At 39.3% G+C, this 14,991-nt stretch overlaps 1 protein-coding gene across 1 annotated transcript in view; it reads left to right on the forward strand.

Annotated features, from left to right (window-relative positions):
* PLXDC2 (plexin domain containing 2) overlaps positions 1-14,991 on the forward strand; it is a 295,983-nt gene that overhangs the window by 25,724 nt on the left and 255,268 nt on the right. The gene's annotated exons all lie outside the window — the stretch shown is intronic.

Raw genomic sequence — 14,991 nt, forward strand, 5'->3', positions numbered from 1 at the left:
GATTAAACTATGGCTACTTTGAAGGACTGTTGTAGAGCTGGAAGCATTTTCTTTTCTGTTTTGAAGAGTCTTTAGTGCTGATGGATGACAGCAAAATGAGAGAAGCAGAAATTTCTATGGCTACAAAAGAGTCTGACCTACGGTACAGTGAACCATGATGGCGCTCTCTAACATGTCGGGTTGCCACGTGGGATTTGCCTGTCTGCGTGCTTGTTTTGCCACTGGCCTCTTTGCTAAGGCTCCCAACAAACAGAGTAATTGGGAGTATAGACAGTGGTTTTGGCTTATATCTTCAGAGATACGTAAGCATGTTACAAAAAAAGGGATTTTGGTATTGAAATACCTTTCAAGATCTAGGTCTTCCTCATTTCTTTGCAATACATGTGCTTACAGAGGAGTTCATCAAGAAAGACAAAGCTGAGCACTTTGGTCCCAGTCCAACATAACCTTCAAACTTGTACTCAAATGTCAAGCTCTTGGTAATCCCATTAAAATATCTGTGTGAGTCCTTGGCTGGAACAGAATAGACTTGGAATCCTTTAGCCTGGCACTGTGGATAACTACTTGTCTAGCTAGAAATTGCTCATCACAAGTCCAAAAAAAGGACTGTGATTGCCAGCTCTTCTTGTGTCCTTTGGGTCACTGAATAGTTATTGGACAACAATGATATTTTGTATCTGATGACCCAGAAGTTAAAGGTTATGTCACCATTACTAAACCGTCTCTCTATTGGGGAAGCATTGAGTGCTCACTGGTGTGTGCTGATTATCTTTTGGGGTCACTGGCTGCTAAATCATTTCAGATTCATCGAAATGTTGGCAATTCAGGCTCTTTTATATAAAACAGAGTCATGCCTCTCCTAAAAATGAACAAATAGGAAGCTATTGATTTCACAGCCTGTTCACTTTACTGAGCCTGATGGTGGATGAACGGAAGGAATGCACTAGGTAAACTTAATGCAAGGTCTCAGTAAGCATTTCACATAGACTAGTGAACAGCAGATATCATGCTCTGCCCAGTCTGGACATGGTATGTTGTCTGTTTATGCATTGTAGGTGCCAAAGCTTTGGCATCCTGTCACTCTTGTACAGATTACTTTACTTGTAAAGCTGAGCTATAGTTTATTATGTTTTAATTAACTGCTGCTGGGATTTCTCTTTTCTCTGTCTTGAGTCACAGAGCAGTGGTGGAGACTGAACTGTATTTTTTGGTATGCCTGCTGCTGCCTGGAAAAGGGTCTTGATTGTTGTTTCACATAAATAACTAAAGGAGGGAATGTTTTGAGTCTCCACATTATCACAGATGTAAAATGAAGATGCTATATTCTGCAGCCAGTATTTTTGGTTTGGGTGTACTCTTATTCTCTGAAATGTGATAATTATTTAACGTTTTGAATTCACCCTTTTATGGAAAAAAAGCAACATGTTTACCTTCTGATTATAATGGACTTTTTGCATGGCACCCAGAGGAAGCATTGCTTCAGTTCTCAGGTCTGATGTTTCATAGATGTCTTCCATGTTGTTGGGGAAAAGAAGAGATGGATAAGAGAAGGTGTTAGCTGAAAGTGCCAGTAGATGTCTGCAAATTACAGCCCAAATACTATGATTACAAAGGCCAAGCCAGATGTGGCAGTGTGTGACAACAGGTGCTCTGTGGTTTGGTTTGTCTAAAGCTTAACAAAGCAATGGCCCCCGTGCTTATGTGGGAAAGTAACTGGTTAGAAAAATTACACATAATTCTAGATAACTGCAGCTGGGTTGTGTTTACTTGTTGTTGTTTTTCCTTTTAAATGGGTTTAATTAATGGTTTTATTATTTTCTTTTAGGGCTTGGTCATGCACTGTAAAAGTAACTGGGCATTTTTCCAGTGACTTGAATGTGACCTGCTCTACAATTAGCTTTAAATTAGCAGCAAACATAAGGCAGTGAAACCAGCACTGGAGACTGAAGTTGTGCTGCCTCCAAGAGAGATGTTAAGGAATTCCTAAGAGTTTTTGTTAAGGGATGATTTATACCCTCACAAATCAGCCACCTCACTTTTCCATCTTTCAAAGTGCAGGTGGATGTTGAAATAGATCCAGATAACACAGATAACATTTTACAAACTCACCTACCTTCAGCCTCTTCCAGCTGAGGACAGAACTTGCCGCTTTTGTTTCAGAAGTCTCCCAGGGGTAATGTGGAAGCATGTTCTCTCATATTTGCAAGTGGAGTAACTCCATTCAGAGCGACTGTTTTCTCTGCAAATATGAACTACTAAATCACTTTAGTCTGAGACTCTACATCTGAAGCACCTTACAAGAGCTGAGACTTAAAATAAAATGATTAAGGGGATGATATAGCCTTTTGCCTCTATAATTTCCCTGAGTAAAATTCAAGGCTCCTGGCAGTAGCTAGGGACAGCAGAAAAATCTGTTGCTATTGTTGCAAAAGGCAAATTTTGCCACCATTTGTCATTCAGTTTAAAGTATGGAAAACAGAATGAGCAAAACTGTGATTTGACATGACTTAAGAAATTATTTTGCCATCTGTTCTTACCATCATAGCTCCATTTAGTCCCATCTAGATGAGAGCTTTGTTAGGGAATTTCAGCCATTTCAGCCATTGTAATTTTTTTGAGCACTACTGAATTAGCAGTACCCAAGACTGGAAATGTTTACCAGGCCTTCTAGAGCCCTAGCTGCAGTAGTTATGGAAAACTACTGCTATGGAAATGACTACCTTGAGGTGCAAACAGATCAAATATCTGATTTCCTCCTTCTATGTTATTCCCAGTCATCCTGATGATCAGAATGGGATAGCATAGGATTTCATTGTGTGCCATTCTAGGGCTTTCTGTAAAGGTGCCTTTCAATGTTGTTGCATTTTCAGTGTTTTTGAGGTTGTATATTATCCATTTTTAGAAAAACTCATTTTAGTCTTTGTTTAACTCAGGTAGCCACCTGGCTTGCCTCATTGTACATTGTATCTATTCTGGATATAACATGCCCTGTGCTTTTTTTCCTCCTGCTGTTTTCTGAAGATATATCAGTGACTGTCCTTCTCTTGAAACACTGAATTCATTTAAGGTCATCCTATGTGAAATCAAAAGACAGGGGATTCAGAAATCAGCTAGAAAATAATTGGGGTTAAAAGACCTGCCCAGGTGGACAATATCTCTTTGTCTTGGACTCCTTAGTTCTGAAGGCACCAATTGAGGAAAGATGGAAAAACTAACAAAGATGAAGCAGGCAAAACAAATGCTCTGTTTTCATCTTCTCATACTATTGGAAAGGCATATTCAGTAAAACTGAAAGGAACAACTTAAAAAGCTGAAGAAAACAAGAGGGTGTGATTTTTTGGTCTTGTTTTGGTTTTTTTGTGTGACTCATGTCACATGACCCGTAAGAACTCACTGCCAAAAGCTATGGAGTCTGAGCGCGCTGCTGAATTTCAAAGAGAGTAAGTCACTTACAAGGATAATGTGAACATCCCCAAACATAGGCAATAAAATGTGCTTCAGGGGCATGTACCATTCTTAGGACTGTGTTATATAAAATTCTTAAATGCTATTATTTCACAGGAACTTAATTTTCCTCAGAGGCTACAAATATCCCTTCTTTCTGGGTATTCTGCAGGGGAGCACTTACTGTTAAACAGCTTCAAAGTTTTAAAGAGTTCAATCTGTTTTCCATTTGCTACCAGTTTGAAAAGGGCTTTCTATTCTAATAAAGAAATGAAAGTTGTGGTGTCTACCTAAGGAAATGCAAACCACTCATTTACATTTTTAGTTCTATGTATTGGAGTAGTAGGGGACTGGGTAAAGAGATTTTTTTTGTAATAATGGATCATTGGGCAACTGTCAGGCTTGCTCTGGCTGTGGGATGATGTACTGCCACATCCATTCTCTATTTTGGATCCTTTTTTTTCCCTACATCTGCATAGAGTTCCTGTATAGATTTTATTTACATATTTTCATTTACCACTCAGATATTGAATGGAGAGAAAAAGATATTCAAATCAAAATTTGCATTAGTGTGGGTCAAAAAGCTATGAATACGGAGGGGTGTTTGTAATTAGTGTGACTTTAAATCAGTCATACATTTTAAAAATTTGGGTAACAAAAATTATATTAATGTGCAATATTCTGATTAGGTGTTAAGATTTTTCTTTTTACCATGAGCATGATCAAATACTGGAACAGGATGCACAGAGAGGTTGTGGTGTCTCTGTCCTTGGGAGTGCTCAAGACACATTTGGACATGATCTTGAGTAGCCTGATCTAAACAGACCTGCTTTGAGCAGGCATTGCACTAGATGATCCTGGAAGTCCCTTCTGACCTCAATGATTCTGTGATTCCATTTACCATTTTGAAGAAACTCACTGCTAACCCTGCTTTCAATGAAAAGAAGTTCTCTCCCTCTCCCTTTTCCCACAATGTAGTGAGATTACAAAGGTTTCTAGTAGAAGCTGTTATACAGCATACATTTATAAGAGTTAGTCTCCATAAAACCTGAGAAACTATGCCTTTACTGAATTATTATTCAGGGTATTCAAGGATTTATCTGAAGCAATGCAACAAGAAAAAAAATATTTGTAAGACTTATTGAAATAAAAATTAATTGAAGTAACACCATCTTTCCCATAAATGCCGTGCAGTCAGTAGAAAGAAGTTATAAGTAACGTCGTACCCCTATTGATTCTGTCACTGGGCAACTACTATTCAATGCATTGATTGGACTCCTCATTTCTGAAATGCTTCAGAATTTTGTTTGCAAAATGTGTTTTACCAGGCTGTCAGTTTACAGGGAAAGATGGAAGGAAAAATACCTTTTTTTTGGTGGAAAAAAGGACAACAGAAATAACAGCTGCTGTTACAGCTAGTGAATGTGGTAGGAAGCTGTAACATTTGCAAAAATGAGTAAGCAATTCAGGACAGCATGGGGCAGGTGCAAGCCAGGTTAGAATGAAATCAAGTCAGAGGAGACTCTTCAGCTTCATAAATTGGGTGATAATTTCTGTGATGCATCCTGTTGAAGGATGCAGTACCTCCAGATCCAGTTATATTTTCACAGATTAATGGCTGGGTCATGGCAGTGCAATTTGACTCTTTTTGTGAGCAAAGCCAAGGATATTTTATTGAAATGGAATTGCCTTTGCACTTCTCTTTGGTCTGTCATTGGCCGTATGTATGCCTAAGTCATCTCTCTATAATGCAGCTGATCAAATGCAACAAAACAGTTACAGGGTGCATTCCCAGGTACAAATTACTTTCTATAGACCACTTGTGTTAAATTCCTCTGCAAATACCCCAATTTCTTGGTCCTGCTCCATCTGGCCTGGCTCAGCATTATTCAGTATTCTGGTTTTCACTTGAGTCTCACTTGCAACATCCTTCAGAAATGAGTAGCAGATGCCCAGTTTGATGGTGCAGATCCTCTGATCGTTGAGCACATATGCTCTTTTGTCATTCTGTCCCAATAATTGAAAGTACTGTCAGATGAGAAAACAAAACAAAACCCTTCTAAGATCCTAAGGAAAAATTGTTTCTGCCTAATCAGCTGGATGAATTTTCAGTTTACAAACAGTTCCTCTGCACATTTATCATGTTCTGTCCAGAGAAAGTCTGTCTGTACTGATAGCTCTCAGCTTTGCTTCCTGAGTGCCTAAGCCCACTCACCGTTTTCTCCTTCGCTATTATTTTGTATTTCATGTAGAGAATTTTTCAGTTAGTAATCCAGCTTCTTGGTAATGAATAATTTCCTTCTTATCTCCTTGTGGTTTTGGTGGTGTTGATGGTATTCATATGCATGGAAATAGTTATTGTCTGGCCATTTTGTTCCATACTGTTGAACAGAAAAAGGATGTTGGTAGAATAAGAAAGTTTTTTGGAGCTCTCTTTGCAAAAAATGATGGTTGGTATCTTTGGCAATTGACAGCCTTGTATTTCCATATCGAACCCACTGAAATGGAAACTCAGTTTCTGTACTGATGCATGCTTAGTGTTTTTTTACTTCAGCATAAAGATGTATTTCATTTAAGATTACTTGGGCTGGGTCTTTCAAAAATACCAGGATTGAGCTCTTTACCCATTTGAGTGTGGGAGAGCAAGACGGAAGGTGAGAAGAGAGCTGAAAAGTGGTGCAAGTAAGTGGTGCAAGTAAAAGGTTGCTTGCATCTGCTTTCGTCATAGAGCATGGAAAATTTCTTACAGCATCTGTCAGAGAATACTTTACAGATGATTTTCGATGGCATGTCACACCATATTGTTAGAGGAATCTCATGTGGATTGTATCACTGTTAGGCAGCACAGGGGTCAAAGGAATGATCTGTACAGAGGGCAATGAAAGAGCAGTTTTCTAAATTCATTTAACAAGTTAGGAACCAAGACAGTAGTTTCCATTCCTGATTCGGCAGCAGATAATGTAGAGCAGGGTGAAACATGGAATAATGAATGCGAATTTACAAAGTTTTGACTTCGGGGATTTGACTCTTCTATCAAAGAGAGTTGCAGAAGTTACTAGTTAATGAGAAGTGATGGGACTTGAAGCGGTGTTTGAAAGAACTGAGGGAACAAAGAGACCCAAACTCCAATTACAGAGTTGATAGCAGTTTGGGGAGATGAATTATGGGAACACGAAAGGTCTGATGTTTGAGGATATGAGAGGAATATTTTTCTGGTAAAATTAATTGGTACTGATAGATTAGATAAATGAGATCTTTTAGAGCTTTCTTGAATCTGAAGAGAGCTGTTATCTACAAGGAAAAATGTGTTGTGGAGGTGAATATTAGAAATCCTATTTTTACAGTTAGCTTCCTGTTTTAAGAAGAAGTTAGTTGAACAAAAGAAGCAAACTGTGTGCAGTAACCCATAACTTTGTTGTTCTGAATTATATATCCTTTTGTGACATATAATTATAATGGATAGGCTTAAGAGCACACCCATTCCTTTTTGAAGCACATTCTGATCAATTCCAGGTTGGATGTAGGGAGACACTTGTTTTCAACTTCAAGAATAGTTGTACAGGAAAGGAAAGGATCATATCAGTTTGGATCTGTTCTTATTTTACGTTCACTGATTCAACTGTCCTCAGGCTTTTAAGAGATTTATAACTAGACACTTGAGAAATGCTAGTAAAATATGCAGTGAAACAAGAATAATAATTGTCATGAGAGCAGCAGTTAAAAGGCTTGTTGCCAGTTCTACAAACGTCAACTAATGAGAATAATTTAAGTCTTGGACACATTTCAGAAAGGCCATTTATGCGACTCCAAGTGAACTGTCTAGCTTAGGAGCTCTTCTCTCTGTTGCTAATTTATCAGTTTTCATTCTGAGAAAACAGAAGATGCTGCTAATAGTTTTAAAGAATTCTGTAGTAAAGACCAGAGCTGAAATGCAGAGCTTTTATTAGCCAGAGCTGTGATTTTCTAACTGATGGAGGGAGTTTTTGTTTCTCACCTGTGTCATACTTCAGTGACAATAATAATAGCTGTGTCCCACATTCCTGTTATTCAGAAACTCTTTTCTGCAAAAAGCAGTGGATGGCCTCAAATGACGGAGATGGTGTCGATGAAAAACACCCTTTCCATCATCCTGAAACATGCTCTAATTACGTCCCGTATTTCACGGAACCTCCCGTCTGAAATGTTTTTAGGCTTCCTCCACGCTTCAATTACGAGTACTCACACAGAGTAGGCTCTGTTCATGAAATTAGTGACTATTGACCAGAACCCATCCTCCAGGCCTTTGCTACAAGAAAGATCAGTTGAAGCAATGAGTTTTGTTGGCATGAACATTAAGACTGAAATTCAGTGAGCTTCAATGGGACATGACTTCACGATAGACATATGAAAAATCAAGAGCTGAGTGCTATGTATATTGTGATACTAGGCAGTGCAGCCTGATAGACTAGGGACTTTATCCAAGAAGTACGCATAGCTTTGCCCAAAAAGTATGTCATGAATAGTTTTATACTATACCTACTATACTAAACCAAAAAAATAATAGGCTTTTTTGGAATCCATTGTGTAACTCTTGAACAACCGCTTTGATATCAAGCAGATTATCTCCAGAGAGTAACGGCTATAATCACAGAATCACAGAATCAATCAGGTTGGAAGAGACCTCTGGGATCATCGAGTCCAACTGTTGCCCTGACACCACCATGGCAACTAGACCATGGCACTAAGTGCCATGTCCAGTCTTTTCTTAAATACATCCAGAGATGGTGACTCCACCACCTCCCTGGGCAGCCCCTTCCAATGTCTAATGACCCTTTCTGAGAAGAAACTCTTCCTAATGTCCAACCTGAACCTCCCCTGGCGAAGCTTGAGACTATGTCCTCTTGTCCTGTTGCTAGTTGCCTGGGAGAAGAGGCCGACTCCCACTCCACTACAACCTCCCTTCAGGTAGTTGTAGACTGCAATAAGGTCACCTCTGAGCCTCCTCTTCTCCAGGCTAAACAACCCCAGCTCCCTCAGCTGTTCCTCGTAGGTCATACCCTCCAGACCCTTCACCAGCTTGGTCACCCGCCTCTGCACTCTCTCCAACACCTCAACATCTTTCTTGAAGTGCGGGGCCCAGAACTGGACACAGCATTCAAGGTGCAGCCTCACCAGTGCCGAGTAGAGAGGGACGATCACTTCCCTAGACCGGCTGGCTACACTATTCCTAATAGAGGCCAGGATGCCATTGGCCTTCTCAGCCACCTGGGCACACTGCTGGCTCATGTTTAGCTGGCTGTCGATCAGCACTCCCAGGTCTCTTTCTGCTGGGCCGCTTTCTAACCACTCTTCCCCCAGCCTGTAGAGCTGCATGGGGCTGTTGTGGCTGAAGTGTAAGACCTGGCACTTGTTCTTGTTGAATCTCATGCTGTTGGTCTCTGCCCATCTATCTAACCTGTCCAGATCCCTCTGTAGGGCCTTCCTACCCTCCAGCAGATCGGCACTCCCACCCAGCTTGGTGTCATCTGCAAATTTGCTGAGGGTGCACTCAATCCCTACATCTATATCATCTATAAAGATATTGAACAGCACTGGCCCTAGAACTGAGCCCTGGGGAACAGCACTAGTGACCAGACGCCACTTGGACTTTGCTCCATTCACCACCACTCTCTGGGCTCAGCCATCCAGCCAGTTTTTAACCCACCGAAGAGTCCACCCATCCAAGCCCCGGGCAGCTAGTTTGTCTAGGAGGATGCTGTGGGAGACAGTGTCGAATGCCTTACTGAAGTCTAGATAGACTACATCCACAGCCCTGCCCTCATCTACTAAGCGGGTCACTTTGTCATAGAAGGAGATCAGGTTGGTCAAGCAGGACCTGCCTTTCATGAATCCATGTTGGCTGGCCCCGATGCCCCGATTGTCCTGCATGTGCCGTGTAATGGCACTCAGGATGATCTGTTCCATCACCTTGCCTGGCACCGAGGTCAGGCTGAAAGGCCTATAGTTTCCTGGATCATCCTTCCAGCCCTTCTTGTAGATGGGAGTTACATTTGCTAATTTCCAGTCAGCTGGAACTTCTCCAGTTAACCAGGACTGCTGGTAGATAATGCCATGCTTATACAACATAAGAAACATTTTAGGCTTTTAAAAGTAAATATTGCCTTAAGTTGCACAATAGCAAAGGTAGTAGGGACAAACACTATGTACATTGACTGTCCTAACATTCCTTCAGCAATGAGAAGCTTAGTATGGATTGTGTAACACAATTATGAAGAACAGGAAGATTACTTGGGTGGTAGCATACCGGGGCAGGGGGAGTTCACGGTATAATGGAAGGGAAATAGGTATATTTTGTTCTGTAGCTATGGATTCTATAACATTGAAATTAAACTAAAGAAATGAGCAGTCCAGGCTTGCATGTTGCAGTTTGGGAGGATGCAGGCCAGCTAACTAAACCAAAAGAGAGGACAAAGAAGATGTAGTAAATGTGACCTACATGTCTGGAAAGTATAGAGAACATTAAAGGGCCTTGGTTAGTAAAACAGGCAGCAGACTGAAGTGGAATACAAAAATATTTTTCAGGTACTGAAAAAGTAGTTGCAAAGGGAAAGGCAATAGTTTGCTCTCCCCGTCCATTGTGGATAGGATAAGCAGTGCCGGACTTAGATTACAGCGAAGTAAATGAGAGTAGGAGGTTAGGAAAACCCTTGTGATTGTATGAGCAGTTAAGTGCTACAGTAAATCGCCTAATGACATGGAAGGTCTCCACTGGTAAAGATGCTTGAGAATGTATTAGGCAAATGTCTGGCAGGAATATCTGAGGTATAATTGAGCCCGCTTCCATGCAGCGGGATGTGATAGATTTCTTCTTGCTCGATTTTCTATGCTTTCTGTGAAATACATAAGATACTCACTTTGTCTTTCTCCAGAGAGTAATTTATGTTTCCCAGATCCTTTTAGTTTGAGGCATTTTGGTTGATTCTAGTGCTGCATAACTACTGCTCGCCAAATCTTGACTGTTGTTGCTTAGATGGACCCTGTGACTGAGGCAGAGGAATCCATGTATTCACCCAGGAAATCATCTCAACAGACCCAGAGCAAAGATTAGCTGGAAAAGTTGCATTTGAGTTGATAACCTGACAGCTAGGAGTGAAGTACAGGCTTTCAGTGGTAGAATCTTTCGAGACAAAATGGAGCAACAGTTTTTATCTGTTTTAGAAAAAAATCTTTGAGAAGTTTTATTACTGGTTTATTATGGACAGACTTTATAAGATTAACATACTAAAATGTTGACAAGTTGTCAGTCTTTCTATCAATACTGAATGACAGAAATACGATTACCACAACCAGAGGAAAGCATAACAGTATTTCCTTCTAGAAGAAATTAGCACAGCAACAGTTTAGGAAAACTCATGGAGATTCATTGCTGTTAGCCTTCAGTTGTCACTGTGTTTGCCTTTCATTCCATTTTAAAATGTCAGCTATGACAGTCTGTGTCCACATATGCTAACAGAAGTTTGGGTTCCCCTGAGCCAATGAACTTTGCCAGTGTCTTGTATGAGGTCAAGACTTTGTCTCCAGTCTTTTATTTTCGCCTCAAGTAGTAGTGGGAACTTTCTTCATTTGTATTCTTGCCTTCAGAATGGTAGATGGAAGTCCAGGGACTTTATTAAACCTGAGACTCATGGGAATTTTTCTTAAAGTAAAAAGAAAGAAATCAGAAGCGGAGCAGTGTTATATGAATGGGCTTCTGAGAGCTGGCTAGACTAGTGGCAAATGCCTTGTGCTTATTTGTGATATGATCTGATGCTGGAACTCAAATGTTCAAAGCTGCCAGACATGTTCATGCCTTTTCCTCAGAACAGTAAATAATGGATGTGTTTGTGAGTGTCCTTTAGATGCTTTGAATTCCAGGTTGTGTAATCACCCTGAGTTTCAAGCTTGAGAATTAAAGCACATATTGCAATTACTCCTCTGGGAAAATTGTTGTCTTGTTGAACAAGAATTTCGTTGCTTTTGTTGCTCGGCCAGTTCTGAAGTATTAAGCACTTTAAATAACAAATAAAATAATTGAATTTGTATTTTCTTTAGCGAGTGTGGTGCCTTATATAATCCAAAATGGTTTTGGTTGAATTCACATTCTGTGCTGTGTTATACGGCACCACCTCTGGCTCTGAATCCAGGCAGCTGCCCTGGCTTCCAACCTTTACCTGGCAAACATCTCCCTTCAGAAAGCCAGTGTTTGCAAGGACTAAGGAACAGGACGGAGCAGCTGCAGATCACTACACGTGTATCTTCTAGATCCAGTAGTATTTGATTACTTGAGAATTTAAGAAAACCCGAATCTCCCATGCATTAGTAGATTTAAAAATTGTTTATTTTTGAGGGGCTGACTGGTTCAGCATTTTGTAGGTCTGACCCAAAGCTGAGAGAGGTGAAGCAAACGTCTTTCTTTACAGATGCAGTTACCTTATTTGCTTAGGTACTATTCCCTCCACAAACAACAAGTTATAGTGCAGTTTTTCTTGTTTGCACTTTGATGGTACCAAACAGTCTTCAATTAAAGCTTTTCCAAGTCTTTTCTAAATCTATTGTTTCATTTTTCAACTTTAATCCTCCTTTGAACTCTTTTTGTTTTCTATAGTTTATTGAGGCCTTCTCAAGACAAAAGAAACCAAACCAAATACAAAAAAACCCCCACATTTTCCCTCCCTCAGAGCCTGGTGGTTAATTATGTTAGTGTGTTTATCTTTTGAAAATTAATCAGAATGTGAGTGCTTTTCAAGCAAAACTAAAATCTAGGCAGATTTTTTCTCTATCACTATTCAAGCCAGCAGGAGTAAGGAATATAGCAAAATCTCTGCACTGTGGTTTTATGTCTGGCAACTTAATGCACAGCATCTGTAGCATCCAATGAGTGTCTTGGTGTCCTGGTTTTGGAGTTCTGTGGGAGGAGGGTGTTTTACTCTTTCATTACCATTTCTGTGCAGTGATGGATGATGGTCATTCTTTGCTACTTCCCATGAATTATTACTTCTGTCCACAACAGTGGATATAATACAAGAAAAAGGAAAAATTCATTTTCTTACCTGTAATTTTGCCTTCCCTCAGTATTGATTTACTACTTAGTAAAGACTTTTCTTATACTAAAATGGTAGTCTGTCTTACATTTGGTCTGGCATAGAATTCCTGTTTTTTGGATTTGTCTGAGTAAAGGCAAGAATGAGGATCACATAAGGTTAAACTTCCACATATTGGCACCCTACTGTGTCATTTACGTGCTCAGTTCAAAGATGCTATTTGTGGGTAAGTTTTGTGTGTCTTCTGCAATGGTAATCTGCTTCTAGGAAAGCTCCAATGGTCAATCAGTGTATTAAAACTCAAATAGCATGTTTTAAAAAAAAGATAGGAGAATTGTGTAAGCCTCCACTCATCTAGGTCATTATTGTAACACTTGAATTTGCCAGTGGCAAACCCTTCATAAGAGAAAACAGAAGATCAAAAAAGAGAGAACCAATTTAGCTTTTTCAATATGAATATGCTATGAAGAAAATTATGCATCTCAACATTAGACATCTGAAGGATTTTGTTAATATTAATCTCAACCTCATTATATGCAAACTATTTCAGTTTCATTGTTTGAAAGCAATATTTATGGAAGAAAAAAAATAAAGGTCATGGGCAGTGAGACTGTAGAGAATAAAATAAAGAATGCAGTCAAAACATCTTATGTTTTCATTGACAATCTTTCTGCAATTTCTTTTGGATGTTATTAATCAATACTTTTTTTCACATTTGGACTTTGGATATTAAAGAAATTTAGAACCATTTTCAATAACTGATGCCTGTACTAACTGCTAAGGCTTCCTACTTAACCTGTATTGCTACTTGCATTTTGTTTATTTGAACCTTTGAAAAGCTTCTAATCTGCTACCTGTTTCAGGCATAGAGAGAATATTGTGGGGTGCAGGAGACTCATTCTTTTGTAAAGGCTAGCAGGAAAAGCTGTAGCTACAATTGCTTAAGCTGATGAGTAGCTCCATATCCATGTTACATTTAGTTTTTGAATTGCCTCTGAGGAAAAAATGGAAAAAAATACAGAAGTTTCATTGTTAAAGGAATCCTTGGCTTGTTTTTTTTTCCCCCTTGGCTTTCCATTCGTTGTCCCAGAGGCAACCTTAAATTATTTATTTTGAAGGTTCTTGCTTCATCCCCTGTTAGATGTTTGTGATAAAGTTGCATTGACATAAACATCTGCATAAGTTCCAGTTCAAAAGAATACTTAGTTGAGGGAATTGTTACAGAAACAGCTGCCAGTTGACATCCTGTTACTGTGAAGCTAAAGAAGCTGGCATACACCTAACACTTTTCCCTTTCTGCCTGTTGTTTATAGACAGCTGAGTTGGCCAGAAATTGCATTATTTCATGTAGTAAAGAGTGAAACATTGGGCCAGATATTCTAGACAGCCTGAGTGTTACTGACTCCTCATTAATTATTCAGCATGATTTTGCTCACTCACTGTGATCATTCTTTATCCAAAAAAATCGGGAATCTGCACAAATTTTAAAGAAGCGTAGAAGCATCATGCCATCCCGTGTATATAAGCAACCATGGGGGAAATAAAGATAGTACAGTAATTGTCCAATGTTAGTGTAGGTTCTGTCTTGTCAAGTCTATCACCAGGCACAGCCAGAAGCATACTAATCAATGATATTTTTTCCACTTTCATTATAAGGGTTAAATTACCATTTTTTAAGCAATAAAATTTTATTTTCATAATGCTTAATTACTTCTTACTCTCAATTTCCAAAAGTATGTAATGGGATACCAGAGGGACCGATAGGTTTTGTGGGGAGATAAAAAGGGAGGAGAACTTTATTTTTTTTTCCTCTCATTTGAAAAGATTAAGACAACACTATGCTTGAGTTTTGTGCCTGTATTGCAATGCCAGGAGAACATTCTGCTTTCAGTGATGTAATGGTGGGAGGTTGCCAGGGACAGACATAGTTAAATCCAGGAATTTGATGGTACAAGAAACACAGCACCTGTTTTATTAGGTTTCACATTTTATAATGTATTATTGCTGTATTCCTCAGGCAATGGCATTTTTACCTAATACATGGAGTGAAGGGCAAGGATTTTATATAGACCTAGATGATAATTGCCCAATAAAAGTTTCATTTGCAACTAAGGCAGTGATTAATGCTTGACAGATGAAACAGAGGAAGAAAGAGAGAGCAAGTCCATCAGTGCCTTTTAAAGGATAACGAGCCAATATGTTTGTGTTCAGTTTTCAAAGCTCAGGATGATGAGAGGAGATACACAGTTGTTAGACAGTGATGTATTTATGGGTTATGTATGTCTTTGTCATGAATGACATTGTAAAAAAAAATAAAAAATTTAGTTCTTCAGATGCACTTTTGATGAAACAATGATAAAGCATGTATCATTCTGTCAAGATTATTTTTACTTGTCCATTCATTCAAGGTAGGGTAAAAGATTTGGCTCTTAAATGCACAGTTAAGCATTTAAATGCATGCCACGTCTTGGGTTTGGTTTTTTGGCTT

The sequence above is a fragment of the Nyctibius grandis genome, chromosome 7, assembly GCF_013368605.1.
Source record: "Nyctibius grandis isolate bNycGra1 chromosome 7, bNycGra1.pri, whole genome shotgun sequence".
Lineage (NCBI taxonomy): Eukaryota > Metazoa > Chordata > Aves > Nyctibiiformes > Nyctibiidae > Nyctibius > Nyctibius grandis.